The 13,250-nt window shown below is 45.8% G+C and overlaps 1 protein-coding gene across 1 annotated transcript in view; it reads left to right on the forward strand.

Moving 5' to 3' along the window:
• The window catches only part of DOT1L (DOT1 like histone lysine methyltransferase), a 70,624-nt gene that overhangs the window by 2,834 nt on the left and 54,540 nt on the right, over positions 1 to 13,250 (forward strand). The window lies entirely within an intron of this gene.

Raw genomic sequence — 13,250 nt, forward strand, 5'->3', positions numbered from 1 at the left:
TGCAGATCCAGCCTCCCACTGGCTTCCATACAAAACTGAAAGTATGACTCTTTCCCCCGCCTTCTCCCTGTCTCAAAGGAAAGGCCACGGTTTCCTAATGAATACATGGTGAGCAGTTCTGTCCGTAGCACACTGTGATGAGTAAGTTGAATAGTGCATGGTGAGTAATCTCTCCTCATGACTCACAAAATATTTTCTGATGTTGACCTCTGTTTTTATGGGTGCCCTGCTTAATCAGAGCCGAAGTGAGGTTATTCCTTTGTGTGTGCTCTTTAACTCCTCGACTCGCACATACCTGCCCTGTCTTCTGCTTGTGTTAGGGTGTCAGGGACTGCTGGTACTGCAGAAAAAACCTGAATTTTGGTATTGGGTGAGCTGCAGGCCCGGATAAAGGAAGTATGTTATATTCTCACACGGGTGAGCAAGCAGAGTTAATGGGTCTGGGTGGTCTTAAATAGGCTAATGTCAATAGGGGATGGCTTTTGTAGTCATACTTCAAGTACTGATAGGCACAACTTGGTGTGTACTCCTTAGGTCTGATGGAAGTAGTTCGGAGACTTGCAGATGTATGGGTTTATTCCTGAGAATTGTCTTTAAATTGGTTCATTCTCTTGTCTTTGACTTTTTACTATAGTTAAACCTGAACATTTATTAGGTTTAAACATGGAGATTTTTCACACCATAAATTCTGCCTAATCTGTGAGGAGTCTGAGGGTGTACTTTGAACTCCTGAGAACAGTTCCTGCTGAAGGAGTCCCAGCTTGCTGTGTGTGTGGGGGGAACCACACACCTCCAGTGGAAGGTGTCCTTGCCTGTGCCCAGGGAGTTGGAAGTGGATGGCCTTGAAGGTCCCTTCCAACCCAGACCAGGCTGGGATCCTATGAAAAAGGTGTGGGGGGGAGGTGGTTGTTTGGTGTTTTTGCTTGGGGTTGGTTTTGGTTCTTATGTTTTTTAATCTGGATGAGTCCCAGTCTGGTGTGCCACAGTTCTGCTTGCCAGACCCCTGGCACCAGTGGGGGCCTGCATGCACACAGCCCTGAGCAACAGGAGGCTACAGCCCTGAGCAACAGGAGGCTTCAGCCCTGCTGAGGCCCATGATTGTCACTCACATTGGTGTTTGCTGAACTGCACCCTGTTGTGATGGAGGAGTTTGTGAATGTGGAAAAGCCTGTTTGCTGGTAGCCACGTGCATCGGTCAGGGGACACCGGGGACACCGTGACCACCTCTCCTATGGGCTAGCACTGACAGGGTGTGCAGAGTGATCAAAGGAAGTGTCAGCCCTGACTGGCAGGGGACAAAGGGGAGGCACAGGTGATGAGAGGAGGGTGGCACTGGTGTCGGCTTTGAATGGTGTATGCTGTTGTGGCACTGTGTCCTTCACCCCATGGATGACTCGCTGCCTGTCATGTTAAATAGTGTGCAAGTCCTTTCAGGTTTTAGAATTAAACATCTGCCTGTCTTGCCTTGCTCTCTTTGCCTTGTAGGCATTCCCGTTGTTCTACTGAATAGCATTCCCCCAAAGATAACTGCAACCCTCCCTGTGTTGGGGTTTTGTGTGTGTGTGTTTTCCCCCTTCCTGTCTGACTTGTAAGGTCTCAGTGTCTGCACTGTGGTAGTGGCTGGGAGCTCCTCTTGTACCCAGGCTGGTGATGGGCAAACCCCAGTGCATCCCAGTAGGGTTATGTGCCAGTTTTGTTTCCATCTTCCAGCCTGGACATCTCAGCATCTTGACTGTGCCAGGAGGGAACAGTGCTGGCTGTGCTTTGTGCAGGTACCTCTGCTGTGAGCTACTGAAGCTTAAACCTCCAATTAGCAACTGTGACAAACAAATCTGGCTTGATAATTCATTGATATGTCCCTGTTCCTCCTCTTTGCTGCTGACTTTCCATTCGGCTGTAATGGCAAAAAAACCCTCATTGGCTTATGGAGTGTTGTCAGAGCATTGCTCTCAGCTGTGGGAGGGGTGTACGTGTGGGTGCCTGCTGCTGAGTGATGGGCTGCAAGCTGAGTAGTACTGGACTTTGTACAGGTGGAAGGGTGCAATGTGTGTGGTGTGGGGTTTTTCCTATCTCCATGGTTGGTGATGGAGCTGATACCATTCTGTCACCAAAGGAATGCACTGTGCACCAGGAGCTCAAGGACAGGCAGTGATAATGGAAATCACAGCCCAGTGGGGAGTGTCACCTCAAAATGAAAGATCAGTGGTAGAGATGGATAACAAACCTTTGTTAAGGATTTAATGCTTTGTGTGGGGGGGTCACTCAGCTTTACTGGGGATGGGTTTTCTGCCAGTGAGCACTGACTTTACAGATGGTAAAGTAGTGTGGGAGCCACTGCTGGAGTTCAGGGCCATAGCATCCTATGGCAAGTTCAGTTTAAGAAGGTCCTCAATTGGTCCCTTCAGTGTTGTACCAACCTGCTGGAGACAGGCTGCTGCTGAGAGTGGTCCTGTGCTCTCCCTGTTTCCCTGCGCACATCCAGCCCTTCCTTACTCCATACCCCATTACAGGCCGGTGAGATGAGCTGCTGGACAACAGTTTCCCGTTGTGCACATGCGGGTGGTTGGTGCTGGAGGGAGAAGGTGCGGTGGCTGCAGCTCCTCTGTTGAGGAGCTGTGTGTGGGGTGGCTCTGGGAGCCGCATTGATGGGAATATCTGGGCTGGAAAGAAATGTTCCAGTGTTTTCAGAGCGGCCCCCCCTCCGCCCTGCTCTGTAATGTGACTCATGCTGCCTTCCCAGGGCAGCAGCGCCGGTACAAAGAAGGGGGTGGCGAGTGGAGGAAACGGTTTGAGCTGACTTTGCCAGGCAAAACCTCCTCACACCCTGAGTAATGGCCCAGAAATCCTTCAGTGGTAGCAGAGGTTAGGGGGTTTTCTCTGGTTTAATAGATGCTGTCAGTGCAGCTGGTTGGGAAATGGTTGTGGCGGTGACTAATCATGTATAGAAACTTCTCTGGTGAAGAAGGTTTGAGAACTTGAGGGGACTTCCGATTTCTCAACAGCCCATGGAGTAGGAAGAGTGAATAATGTAAGAACTGGGAAATCATTGCCTCAGTCATCTCAGGAGTACTGGGGTTTGCTGCTGCCCAACAAATAAACTGAAGCAAATGACAGCACTGGCACAGTTGCATGGGTTTTTCTCTCCTTTTCTGTTCTCCCGCATGCCAAAGGGAACCCAGCAATGGGAGGTGAGGTGGCCTGGCAAGGTGAGGAAGACTGTAACCATACAGCATTTAATTGTGTACTATGTGGTATTACAGAGGAGCAGTTTTCTTCTGGGCTATACCCTTTGAAGTATAACTTGCCATGGGTGACAATCAATACTTGTGCAGTTTTCAGACTGGCTTTTGTTCAAAGCTCTGGCCCGTTGGATGCAATATAAAGCAGGAGTGCAGTTAACACACACACTTTTTTCCTGGTATTTCTGTATGAAGAGAAAAAGTTGTTCTCCTGTATTGCATCTTAGCACCAAAAAATAGGCTTTATTTCTTCATATAACTCAATTACCTGAAAGGCAGAGGAGCTGTTCAAGATTGCTTTTTTTGTTCTTTTCTATCAGCAGATGAGTGAGGATTAATGTTCCTGTCCTGGCTAAAGTTCCAGCTCAGCAATTCAAATTTATCTATCTAAAATTCACCCATCAGTTACAGGCAGACACAGCATTGAAAGCTTTCAGTGTGCCAAGGGAAATCCATGCCACCACATGCAACTCCAACCCTTGTCCTTCATGGCAGCCTTAATATATATGGAGATGGTTATCCTTTCAAGTCTCAGCTATGCGACTGAATTGTGTTTCTCCTGGGAATTTAGGCAAAATATCTTACCTCTTGGTATGTGAGATTTATGGGAAGTTTAATCACCCTTCTCCCCAGACATCCATATGTCTACTTCTGTACTCTTCCTTCGTTCTTCTTCCCCTTTCATATTGCCTTGCCTTTTTATTTCCTGCTTTGAGTTAACCTTTGGCCACCTGATTAAAGGTTTCTACTGTAGTGATTAAGCCAGGGAGCAGAGGTAGGATGCTTTTCTGTCCCTTACAGTGTATTTATCACATTGATAATCCTGAAGTTTCTCAACAAATTTAAGGTCTTTTCACTTCACTTATTTTCTCCTTCCTAACAGAAGGATCTACAGAAGCAAAAGTTGTTCATATAAGGAACTGTGAGCACAATATATTTACTTTTGTAGTAAGTATTAAAGAGGAGACAAAACAAACTGAAGAGGAACAAGAAATAAAACGATACATGATGATATCGGCCACATGCTGCTATAGATATCAAATTGAGTAGGTTGCTATTTTTAGAGCCTAGGAAGAGGGTTGAGTGTATTTTACAGCAGGAAATGATGGCTTCATAGATAGGAACAGATCTATGAATAACAGAAAAGTTCCTGTTCTGAGTATTTGGTTTTGTTTCATTTCATTTCATGAATGAGTTTCCTGAAAGTCCACACTGACAGAACATTTAGTGATAGATGGAACATGTAAGGAGTTACTGAAGACAGCTAAATGAAGCATTGGAAACTTGAAAAAACCAAAGCACTACAGAAGGTTCTAAATAAATTTCAGTAAAAATGAATGGGTTTTAACCGAGTTTCTGTGATTGAGAAACTTTCTGATATTTTCTGTGAGTGTGAAGGGCAGTTTGCTGAGGCTTTGGCATGAATTTGTCATTTGCTTCTTAAAGCTCTGCAATATTATTGGTGTTTGATAGTATGTATTTCTGAAATACTAAAAAGCTTGAGCTTTTAAGCCTGGTGTTTCATTCCTCAGCTGGATCTCCATGGGGTTCCGGGTGATTCCCTCAGGTTGGTGTATCTGTTGGGTGTTGGAGATGGGGTGCTGGGGCTGAGAGCCTGTGTTCATCCCACCTTGGCTTCCCTCCCTGCCTCTTAGAACCAGTCCTCATTTGCAGCATATGAGGAATACACTGTAATATTGCAGTGTAGTTTAGAGACCTTTGTAATGGAAGCTTTTAGAAATGGTTGGCACTTGGAAGGTCATGCATGCTGCTCAGAGTCTGCACTGGAGGTAGCTTGCATCAGCTCTGCAACAAGTTAATCCAAGTTAAAGCTTATGGGGGGAAAGCTGTAATCATTCATATTCTTCTTTTGTACCTAACAAAGCATCTTTAGGAGCTCCGTGAGCTTCAAAAGAGTACAAGGACTTTTGTTATGTAGAATATTTGCATGTTAAGCAGGGGCTGCATTTCTGGGCTGCCCCAGACTTGAATTATCTTTACAGGATGTAAAGTGGATGCTTAAGATGATGTTATCTTGGATGCTTCCCTTTGGCCAGTTGTCCTTGCAGGAGGTGAGGATCAGCCGTTCACAGAGCAAACGCTTGACTGAAGAGTTTCCTCCCAGCACCCAACAAGGAGTGGGAAGACTCCAGGATTGAGAGATGGGAGCTGCTTTCAACGGCAGTGGTTCTGGGACAGGGTATTCATTTCTCCCAGCAGTAACCCTCTGCTTAGGTTTCACATAAAGGTTTGTTTCTGGCTGTTTTCTGCTCCCCCAGCTCTCCAGTTATTGCTGCACGAGAGGGTTCTTTCTTTATTAACACAGGTGGGGCTTCATGTTAGGTGAAAGTCTCAAACTGGTACTTCTGCAAGCAGCAATAACTATTGCCATCTCTGTGCACTTGCTGTTGAGTCGGAGCTGCCCTCAGCCTCTAGCAGCGTGTTTGTACACTGGTGTGGGGTGAGCTGAAAGCTAAGCCAAAACTCCAAAAAGGCTTCATTTTAGCTTAAGCCTTCCCTGAGGTTGCTGTGTGTGTGCATAGGCACTGCTGGCCCAGCGCAGGTGTTGGCTTGAACTGACTGTGAGATGCTGGTTGAGTGAACTGAAAGCCCAGCAGCCTGCCCTGTCCCAGAGCAAGCACAGGCCTGGAGTCCTTCATTTGGCACCTTCTGTAACTGGGCTGTCTCTTTGTGTAACGGAACTACTTCTTATGTCTGGGCTATGTCTGGTTTACACAGACTGAAGCCAGTGGGTCATCCCGCTGTAACTGGTCCATGATGCCTTAGACGTTCCTGCAGAGTGACTGCATGTTAATATGTTTACACCGCCCCTCCTACGTGCTGGCATGGGAACTGTTCCCTCTTCCATTTGTGCAGTGTCCGTAGCAACAGTTGGAATTGCTGTGTGGAGAAGCAAAACGGTTTTATTGTGGTTTAGATATCCCAGTGAAAGTGTGAGTTTCTGTTGCAACCACAGCCACAACTGTCTTGTCTACAGATGCTGTAGGAGGATTACTGTTCGGATCTTCTTTTCTAATTCCCCTTTCCTTTGTTAACACTTTTAGTATATTTTGGTTCTCTGGCCAAACCTGTTTTTCCTTTAAAAATCCATATGTAGCCAATAAGGAGGCCATAGTGCCCTCCGTGTTTTCCATCTAGGTTTGTACGACAGTAAACTTAGGGAATACTGAAACTGCATCCAACTTGTCAGCTCTTTTGGCTGTGTGGGAGATGGGTTTCAAATGCAGTTTGGTGGCTCTTGCTTCCCTTGCCACTTCTCTTGAGGTTGGGAGGAAAAGAATGGACTCAAGCTGTTCTCTGTGGGAGATCTCTTTTTAGACATGCTAATATATGTGTATGCTTGTGAATGGCCTTGTACTTTCTTGATTAAAGGAACAACAGCAATTGAGTGCTTCAAAGGCTTTTGGTCCTCATCTCCCTTGATAAGATAGCTTGTGCTTTGGTTATTGCTGTGGAAGCTGAATCACACAAGCTTGACTTGGGATAAAATCTGGTGATACTAAATGAAGTCTAGCTGTATGGTATGAAATGTTGCACAGAGCACTTTGCCTTTTCCTTACTCAAAGTGTAACTAGCATTTGAGCACAAGGCAAAGACTCTAAAATGTGAAGTGATTTAAGGCAGGACTGCAGGGTTTGAGATCTCTCCCTTTGTTCAGCTGGCCTGCAGGCAGCTCTTTGCTGCTATAGCAGCTGGAAGTGCTTTGGTTTTGGCTTTCCATAAGCTCATCAACCACTGTTTGTAGGTGTATTGAATATAGACATGCTTTGGATGTAGGAGCTGGTAGTGGGGAATCCTCCTAGGCAAGGTGTAAATGAAGTGAAACCCTGGGGTGGGAGGAATGCAGACTTCTGAGACGCTGAAGGCAGCAGTTGTGAGAGGGCATCCATATGCCATGCAGGATGCTGCATGCTTCCGTGATTCCTGTGGGGAAGCTGCAGCAGCTCATGTTGCCTTTCTGGGTGTCTAGAGAAATGCTTATCATCCTCCACAGATGGAGGAAACCGAGGGGACATTAAAGAGGCACTTGTCCCACTTGCCTTCTGCAAGATTGATTGGCTTTTCCTAATCCATCTTTTTGATCTCTGCTAACCATCTTGTCTCCAGCTGTAACATCCTCTCCTTTGGATTTATGGACAACTGCCTGGGGAGAGAGCTGCCACGAGAGGCAACCAAGCTGTTCTTTAAAACCAGGGGCTAGTGAGACTGACCTCTTTTGTTTGGTGAGTTAAATAGGTTGGCAAATCAAAATGCCTTCTGTTAATACTTGAGTGGATCCATGCTTATACTTGGGAGCCAGGGCTACATGGTTGAAGTGCTGGAGGTAGAATAGTATCTAAAGGCGGCATTCATTCAAAGGTCTGTGAGTGTTGCCATGGGTTTATTTGTTGGAGACTTTGTTTCATTGCAGTTGCTGGGGTTCAGCTGGTGGCCGGGGGGAGATCTCTTCATCCTGCTTTGCAGGCCCTTGCCCGCAGTCCATCTGCACATTTCTGCTTTGGTCACCTGGCCTGATTCAGGGGGAGGAAATGTGGTCAAACCCCAGCTGACCCTGCAAAGAGAAGAATTGCTTTTGCTGTGCAACAGTTGTGGGCAGTCAAAGCTGCACGCAAGAGTGTTCCCTTCTATGAAGAGTGGGTAAAGGGGTCATAACTTCTGGGTATGGTGCTTTGAGAGCTGCTCACTGAAGGGGCATGAGCTGTGTTTCTGTTTTACAAGACCACATTCAGCTTTTCAAACCTTTTGTTTTCCTCTCAGGTTTGGGCTTTTTGCTGCCTTTATTCTGTAGATGGATCCAGTCTCACAAGGATTCCACTTTGCATGTAGGGAAATGAAGTTTAGAAATACAGTGATCACCCCACAAACTCCAAATGACTTATCCCCAAGGATAAGCATGGTTTCCTGAGAAAGACCTAAATGTAAAAAGATGTAAATCTGGAAGGGGCACTAAGGTGTTGTCCCTTGCTTCAGGCAATGAGGGCTGCCCAGTTTAATTGAACAAGTTCTTTGTGTCTGAGGAAGAAGCAGAATGTTTAAATCTGTTGCTTTAGGTTAGATTTGAATTGCTGCATTGTGGGATAACCAGTCCTGTACAAATACACCTGAGAGTTTAGGATACAGTACTAGAATACAGAATGTTATCAGAATAATGATAATGATTGCATGAAAATACATCTTTGGAAAGAGCTTTTGAAAAGGTCTGATTTGGCCTTTAAAACCATGGGTAGGATTTTGATAGCTGCAAGATACAAAACGCCTCTTGTACAGAGAGCATGGGCTGACTTGAACGTTGAAGCATGTGGAGAAGTTAATGATCCAGGTTTTGCTTCTCCTCCTCATCGCCCTGCAATCAGAGAGCTGAGCCTAAACTGCAGGAAAAGGTCCTCACTGAGAACAGTCAGGATGGGAAACTTCTTCAGAAGAGCAGAAGAAAAAGACCAAACTCCTAAAAATTGGCCTAATTTCCATGTCCTAAAGGGCCAAACCACTAATGCAGCTGGTTGATCTCTGCAGGAGGACTCGCTCTGCTTGGCACGGTGTGTACCAGGAGTCGTGCATGCTGGTAGGGCTTCTGGGCACCAGTGTACTGCAAGTAATAGCAGTGGGTGTGTTTCTGGCTTCAAACTCCTAACTCCTGTGATTAGAGTTGTAGTAACACGTGAATAGAGAAATGTGGTGTAAGAGTCGGAACTGTGAGGCTGTTCAGTTGTTCTGGCTGACTCTTCTCCACTGTTTTCCATAGAAAATTGGATTCCCTTGTAAGTGACTTGGAAAAATGTCTGCTTTCTTTCCATGGTTTTCCCAAGGAGTTGTCTTGGCAAAAACTATTGAACTTTCCCTGGGAGCTCACGTTTCAGTTTTAAATTGAACTTTTAGGTTGAAAATAAGAGCCCCTTATTATAAAGTTCAGCTTGAGAGAACTGACTGCAAGAACTGGCTTTTAATGTGTGTTTAGCTCTTTTTTTTTGATATAAATAAACTTGTTAGGAATAGCTTTAGGTATTCTCAATAATTACTACGGACTGCAACTTTTTACTGTAAATACTTAGTGCATAGACCACATTCAAGAGATAAGGTCTTTGTCTCATGAAATAGATTCCATTTATGTAGCTCAAAAGATTCTGAGGGCCTCTCAGACTACATATATACAAGAACATTGCAGAAGTACAGCCAGGCCAGCAAGCAGCACGTCCTATGCTTCACATCAGTGTGTAAGGGAGGAGGGTAGGAGAACGGCTTGGAGCAGAGTTGGAGGATGAATGGAACTTCATGCCACAGAGCACCGTGGCATCATCTCGTGACTGCAGACAGACTAGATACGTTCCTTGAGACTCATCCAAAAGGCTTCTGCACCGTTTCTCATGATTGATAGCCGTGTTTGTAGGAGGCTGTTTGTAGGAGGCTCTTTACCAGGATATTTTACTGACAAAGCACTACGAGTACGGATGCAGATACATTGTAGAGCTGTGCTCTCATGGGTCCCTGTTTGCTGAAGTGGGCTTGTATAGCCTGCCTGTGTTAGAGGTGTAGCTGGCTTGGTGGTGTTGGTCATGGGCCCCTGTAGCCTGAAAAGGGGAAAAAACCCCAACCTTCAAGACCCCTAAACTCCAGAAACGTGTCTGAATTTGAGAAGCTTGAGGCCATCTTTATTAGATCTTAGGCAGAAGCTGTTCCCTGGGAGGGTGCTGAGGCGCTGGCACAGGGTGCCCAGAGAAGCTGTGGCTGCCCCATCCCTGGCAGTGCTCAAGGCCAGGTTGGACACAGGGGCTTGGAGCAGCTGCTCCAGTGGAAGGGGTCCCTGCTCATGGAACTGGATGAGCTTTAAGGTCTCTTCCAACCCAAGCCTATGATCTCTGAGTGTGCTTTGTTGGCTGAGCTGGGTGTAGGTTTCTCAGAGTGCTGTGATTGCAGCAGAGCCATCAGGAATTGCCACCAGTCCCTCCCAGCCTGCTGGTTTCAGTGTTCACCCATGGGGTTGGAAAAGGCTCCAGGTTAAAGCTGCTGCACTGAGCTCAGTTGCGTGTCTGCCCAAACCCAGTGCATCTGCTTGAAAGGATGATGGACAAAGGCTGATGCTGGTGGGAGCAGAGTCTGTGGTTTTGGTGAGGTTTCTGTTGAACTTGTGTTTTGAGTTGCTGAAGACTATATCAGCGTCATAAACAATTGCATGAATACAGATGTGATGACTGGTGCTGTTTAATGTCTTTTCTTATTAAATCTTCCAACCATAATGTTGAAATGGGACTAAAAGTTTCTCTAAAAGAAGGAGGAACTGTTCTGTGTTCCCTTTAGATCTCTTTCCCTCTTTTTCCCCCTCCATTTTCCATGGCTGTGTCTTCTTTGAAGAAATCTTAGATGGTCTCTGACTTGCATGAGATCTTGGGAGCCTGTCTACTAGGACAAAGTATGTTGGTTATAGAGTACTGTAAACTTTGTAAGTGTTTCAACATGAGAAGTTTAGCAGCAGTAAATGTGGAACTGTTTCAACTTCATTATTCCTGGATAATGACACAAGCTAAACTTGGAAAGGCCCTTTCTGGCTCGAATTTCCACATGAGGTTGTGTTAATAAATCCACTTGCTTAAATGGGATGATCTGTAAATGTGCATTGGGATTTATTCTTATTTTTTAACATTCCTTTTTCACTTTTGACCCAAGACAAAAGAATCTGCTGATTAAGCAGCTTTGTCTGTTTCTGGGGCGTTTCCATGAAGCCCTATAGGACAAGGGGTTTCTCTGTGTGTTCTGCTAGCACTGAAACTGCCCAATACCATCACTGAAGAATATAACTTCTTCAGAGAAAACGGTTATGCCAGAATAAGCATGAATTCACTTTTCCGGTATAATGTGCTTATGTTGATAAAGCAGATGCTTACTCTACAGGAACACACTTTACTGGGAGAGCTGGATCAGCCCAAGGGGTTTCTACTGTGATAATGGTATGTGTAGCGAAACATGAAGATTTACAGGGGATGTTTATGGATGAGCCACCACTGTCTTGGGTAGGTTTATACTTCACAGTTCAGTGAAGAGCAAGAGAAGTCCTCTCGTGTCTGCTTTCTCCTCTAGATGTGTGCTGATGGTGAGGAGCAGAGTTTAGCCCAGTTGCTCCCCTCTTTCCTAGGCCAAGATTTCTTGTTAGAATGGCTTACCTGGCATTCTGCACTCCAGCTGGGGGAGTGTATTGGTGCTGTCGGTTTCTGTTGGCTTTGGGCTGTCCCAGCCCACATCCTGAATGAACCCCAGAGACTGGAGCAAGCGCAGCCCCAGGTGTGTTCTGCGTGGCTTGGGACGGATGGCATTGGCGTGTTGGTATGAAACAGCACCAAGGTTAGCACCCAGCTTCCTGCATTCGATCCCGAGTGGCCTCACTGCTTTTATGTTGGCTGTTTCTCCTGTTGGATATAGTAACTGGAATGTTTGGGTTTTCTGCTCTAGTGGAAGGTGTCCCTTCCCATGGCAGTGGGTTGGAAGTGGATGAGCATTGAGGTGCCTCCCAACCCAAACCAGCCTGGGATTCTATGATGTATTGATTAGTGTGACTCCTCGATACAGGGGTTTTGCATTCTGAAAGTAAAAGCTGTTCTTCATCAAATAGGTTCCTTCCCACCTTTAATATGGCAGCCTTCAGAAATGTTTGCCTTTCTATCCCTCTCAGTCATGAGATTTTTAATGAGGTATCTAAAGGGCTGTGTTGCTCAGTATGAGAGCTTCTAGAAGACTGCCTGATCCCAACTATGTAAACTGATTATACAAGGAGAAGTCTGTTTCCTCATGCAAATATGAAAGTTGTGATACTGATGGAAAAGGCTTCAATTTGACTTTTATCGTGTCCTTGTATGTCTTGAAGAGAGATATACTCCCAGCTGTTTTCTGTCACCAGTTCTGGAGTCCTCAGTACAGGTGAAGGCATGGACCTGTTGGAGAGGGTCCAGAGAAGGGCTATAAAAATGATGAGATGGATAGAGCACCTCTCATGGGAGGAAAAGCTGCAGCCTTTCAGTTCTTAAACGGAACCTTTAAGAAAGATGGGGAGAGACTTTCTACCAGGTTCTGTTGTGATAGGATGAGGAATGATGCTTTTAAATTGAAAGAGGGACATTCAGGCTGGATGTGAGGAAGAAACTGTTTGCAGTGAGGGTGGTAAAACACTGGCACAGGTTGCCCAAAGAGGTGGTGGCTGCACCATCCCTGGAGACATCCATGGCCAGGCTGGATGTGGCTCTGGGCAACCTGCTCTAGGTGAAGATGGCCCTGCTCATTGCAGCGGGGTTGGACTGGATGAGCTTTGAAGATTCCTTCCAATCCAAACTATTCCATGATTCTATCTGTCCATTAGTGTTTCTTTTTTCCGTTCCCTTCCTTCCCCTGCTTTCTGTTGCCTGTGTCACCCTTTGCTATGGAATTCTCCCCAGTAACTCTGTAGAAATGACTTTTCTGCAGCAGAAGACAAGGGAAGTGATTTGAGAATGACTGAGCCTTTACACTTCTAGCTCTGGAAGGTCCTTAGATACTGGACTTCTAATAGAATGTCAAAGCCACTACAAGTAACAGTCCCTAAATACAGCCTCAGCTTTCTGCAGATGGAGTCTGGTGACTGGGGCTTCACAAGCTGGATACACTACATACAAGAACTGTTGTAACTGATTTTTCCTGTGGCATGGTGCATATCTTACATGCAGCTCCCAGGGCTCCATTAGGATGGATTGGGAATGGCTTGTGCTAAACTTAACAGGGCTTCTGTTGCTCCTGAGTAAACTCCCAACTGAAAGTCAACAAAGAGCTGTGCCCTCACGGTCTAGTGTATGCTTGTAATGCTCAATGTGACTTGTGCATGTGTGGTTTGGGTTTTAGGTTGTGAAAAGGGCTGCATTATTCTGCATACTTGGGCCTCCTTTGTGTGTGTGTGTGTGCTGTGAGGGTGTTTCTTCCTACACTGATCTCCACTCCTACTGTTTATTTGATGCTTTCTTTTAGAAAGCCATTCAC

The sequence above is a fragment of the Melopsittacus undulatus genome, chromosome 19, assembly GCF_012275295.1.
Source record: "Melopsittacus undulatus isolate bMelUnd1 chromosome 19, bMelUnd1.mat.Z, whole genome shotgun sequence".
NCBI lineage: Eukaryota > Metazoa > Chordata > Aves > Psittaciformes > Psittaculidae > Melopsittacus > Melopsittacus undulatus.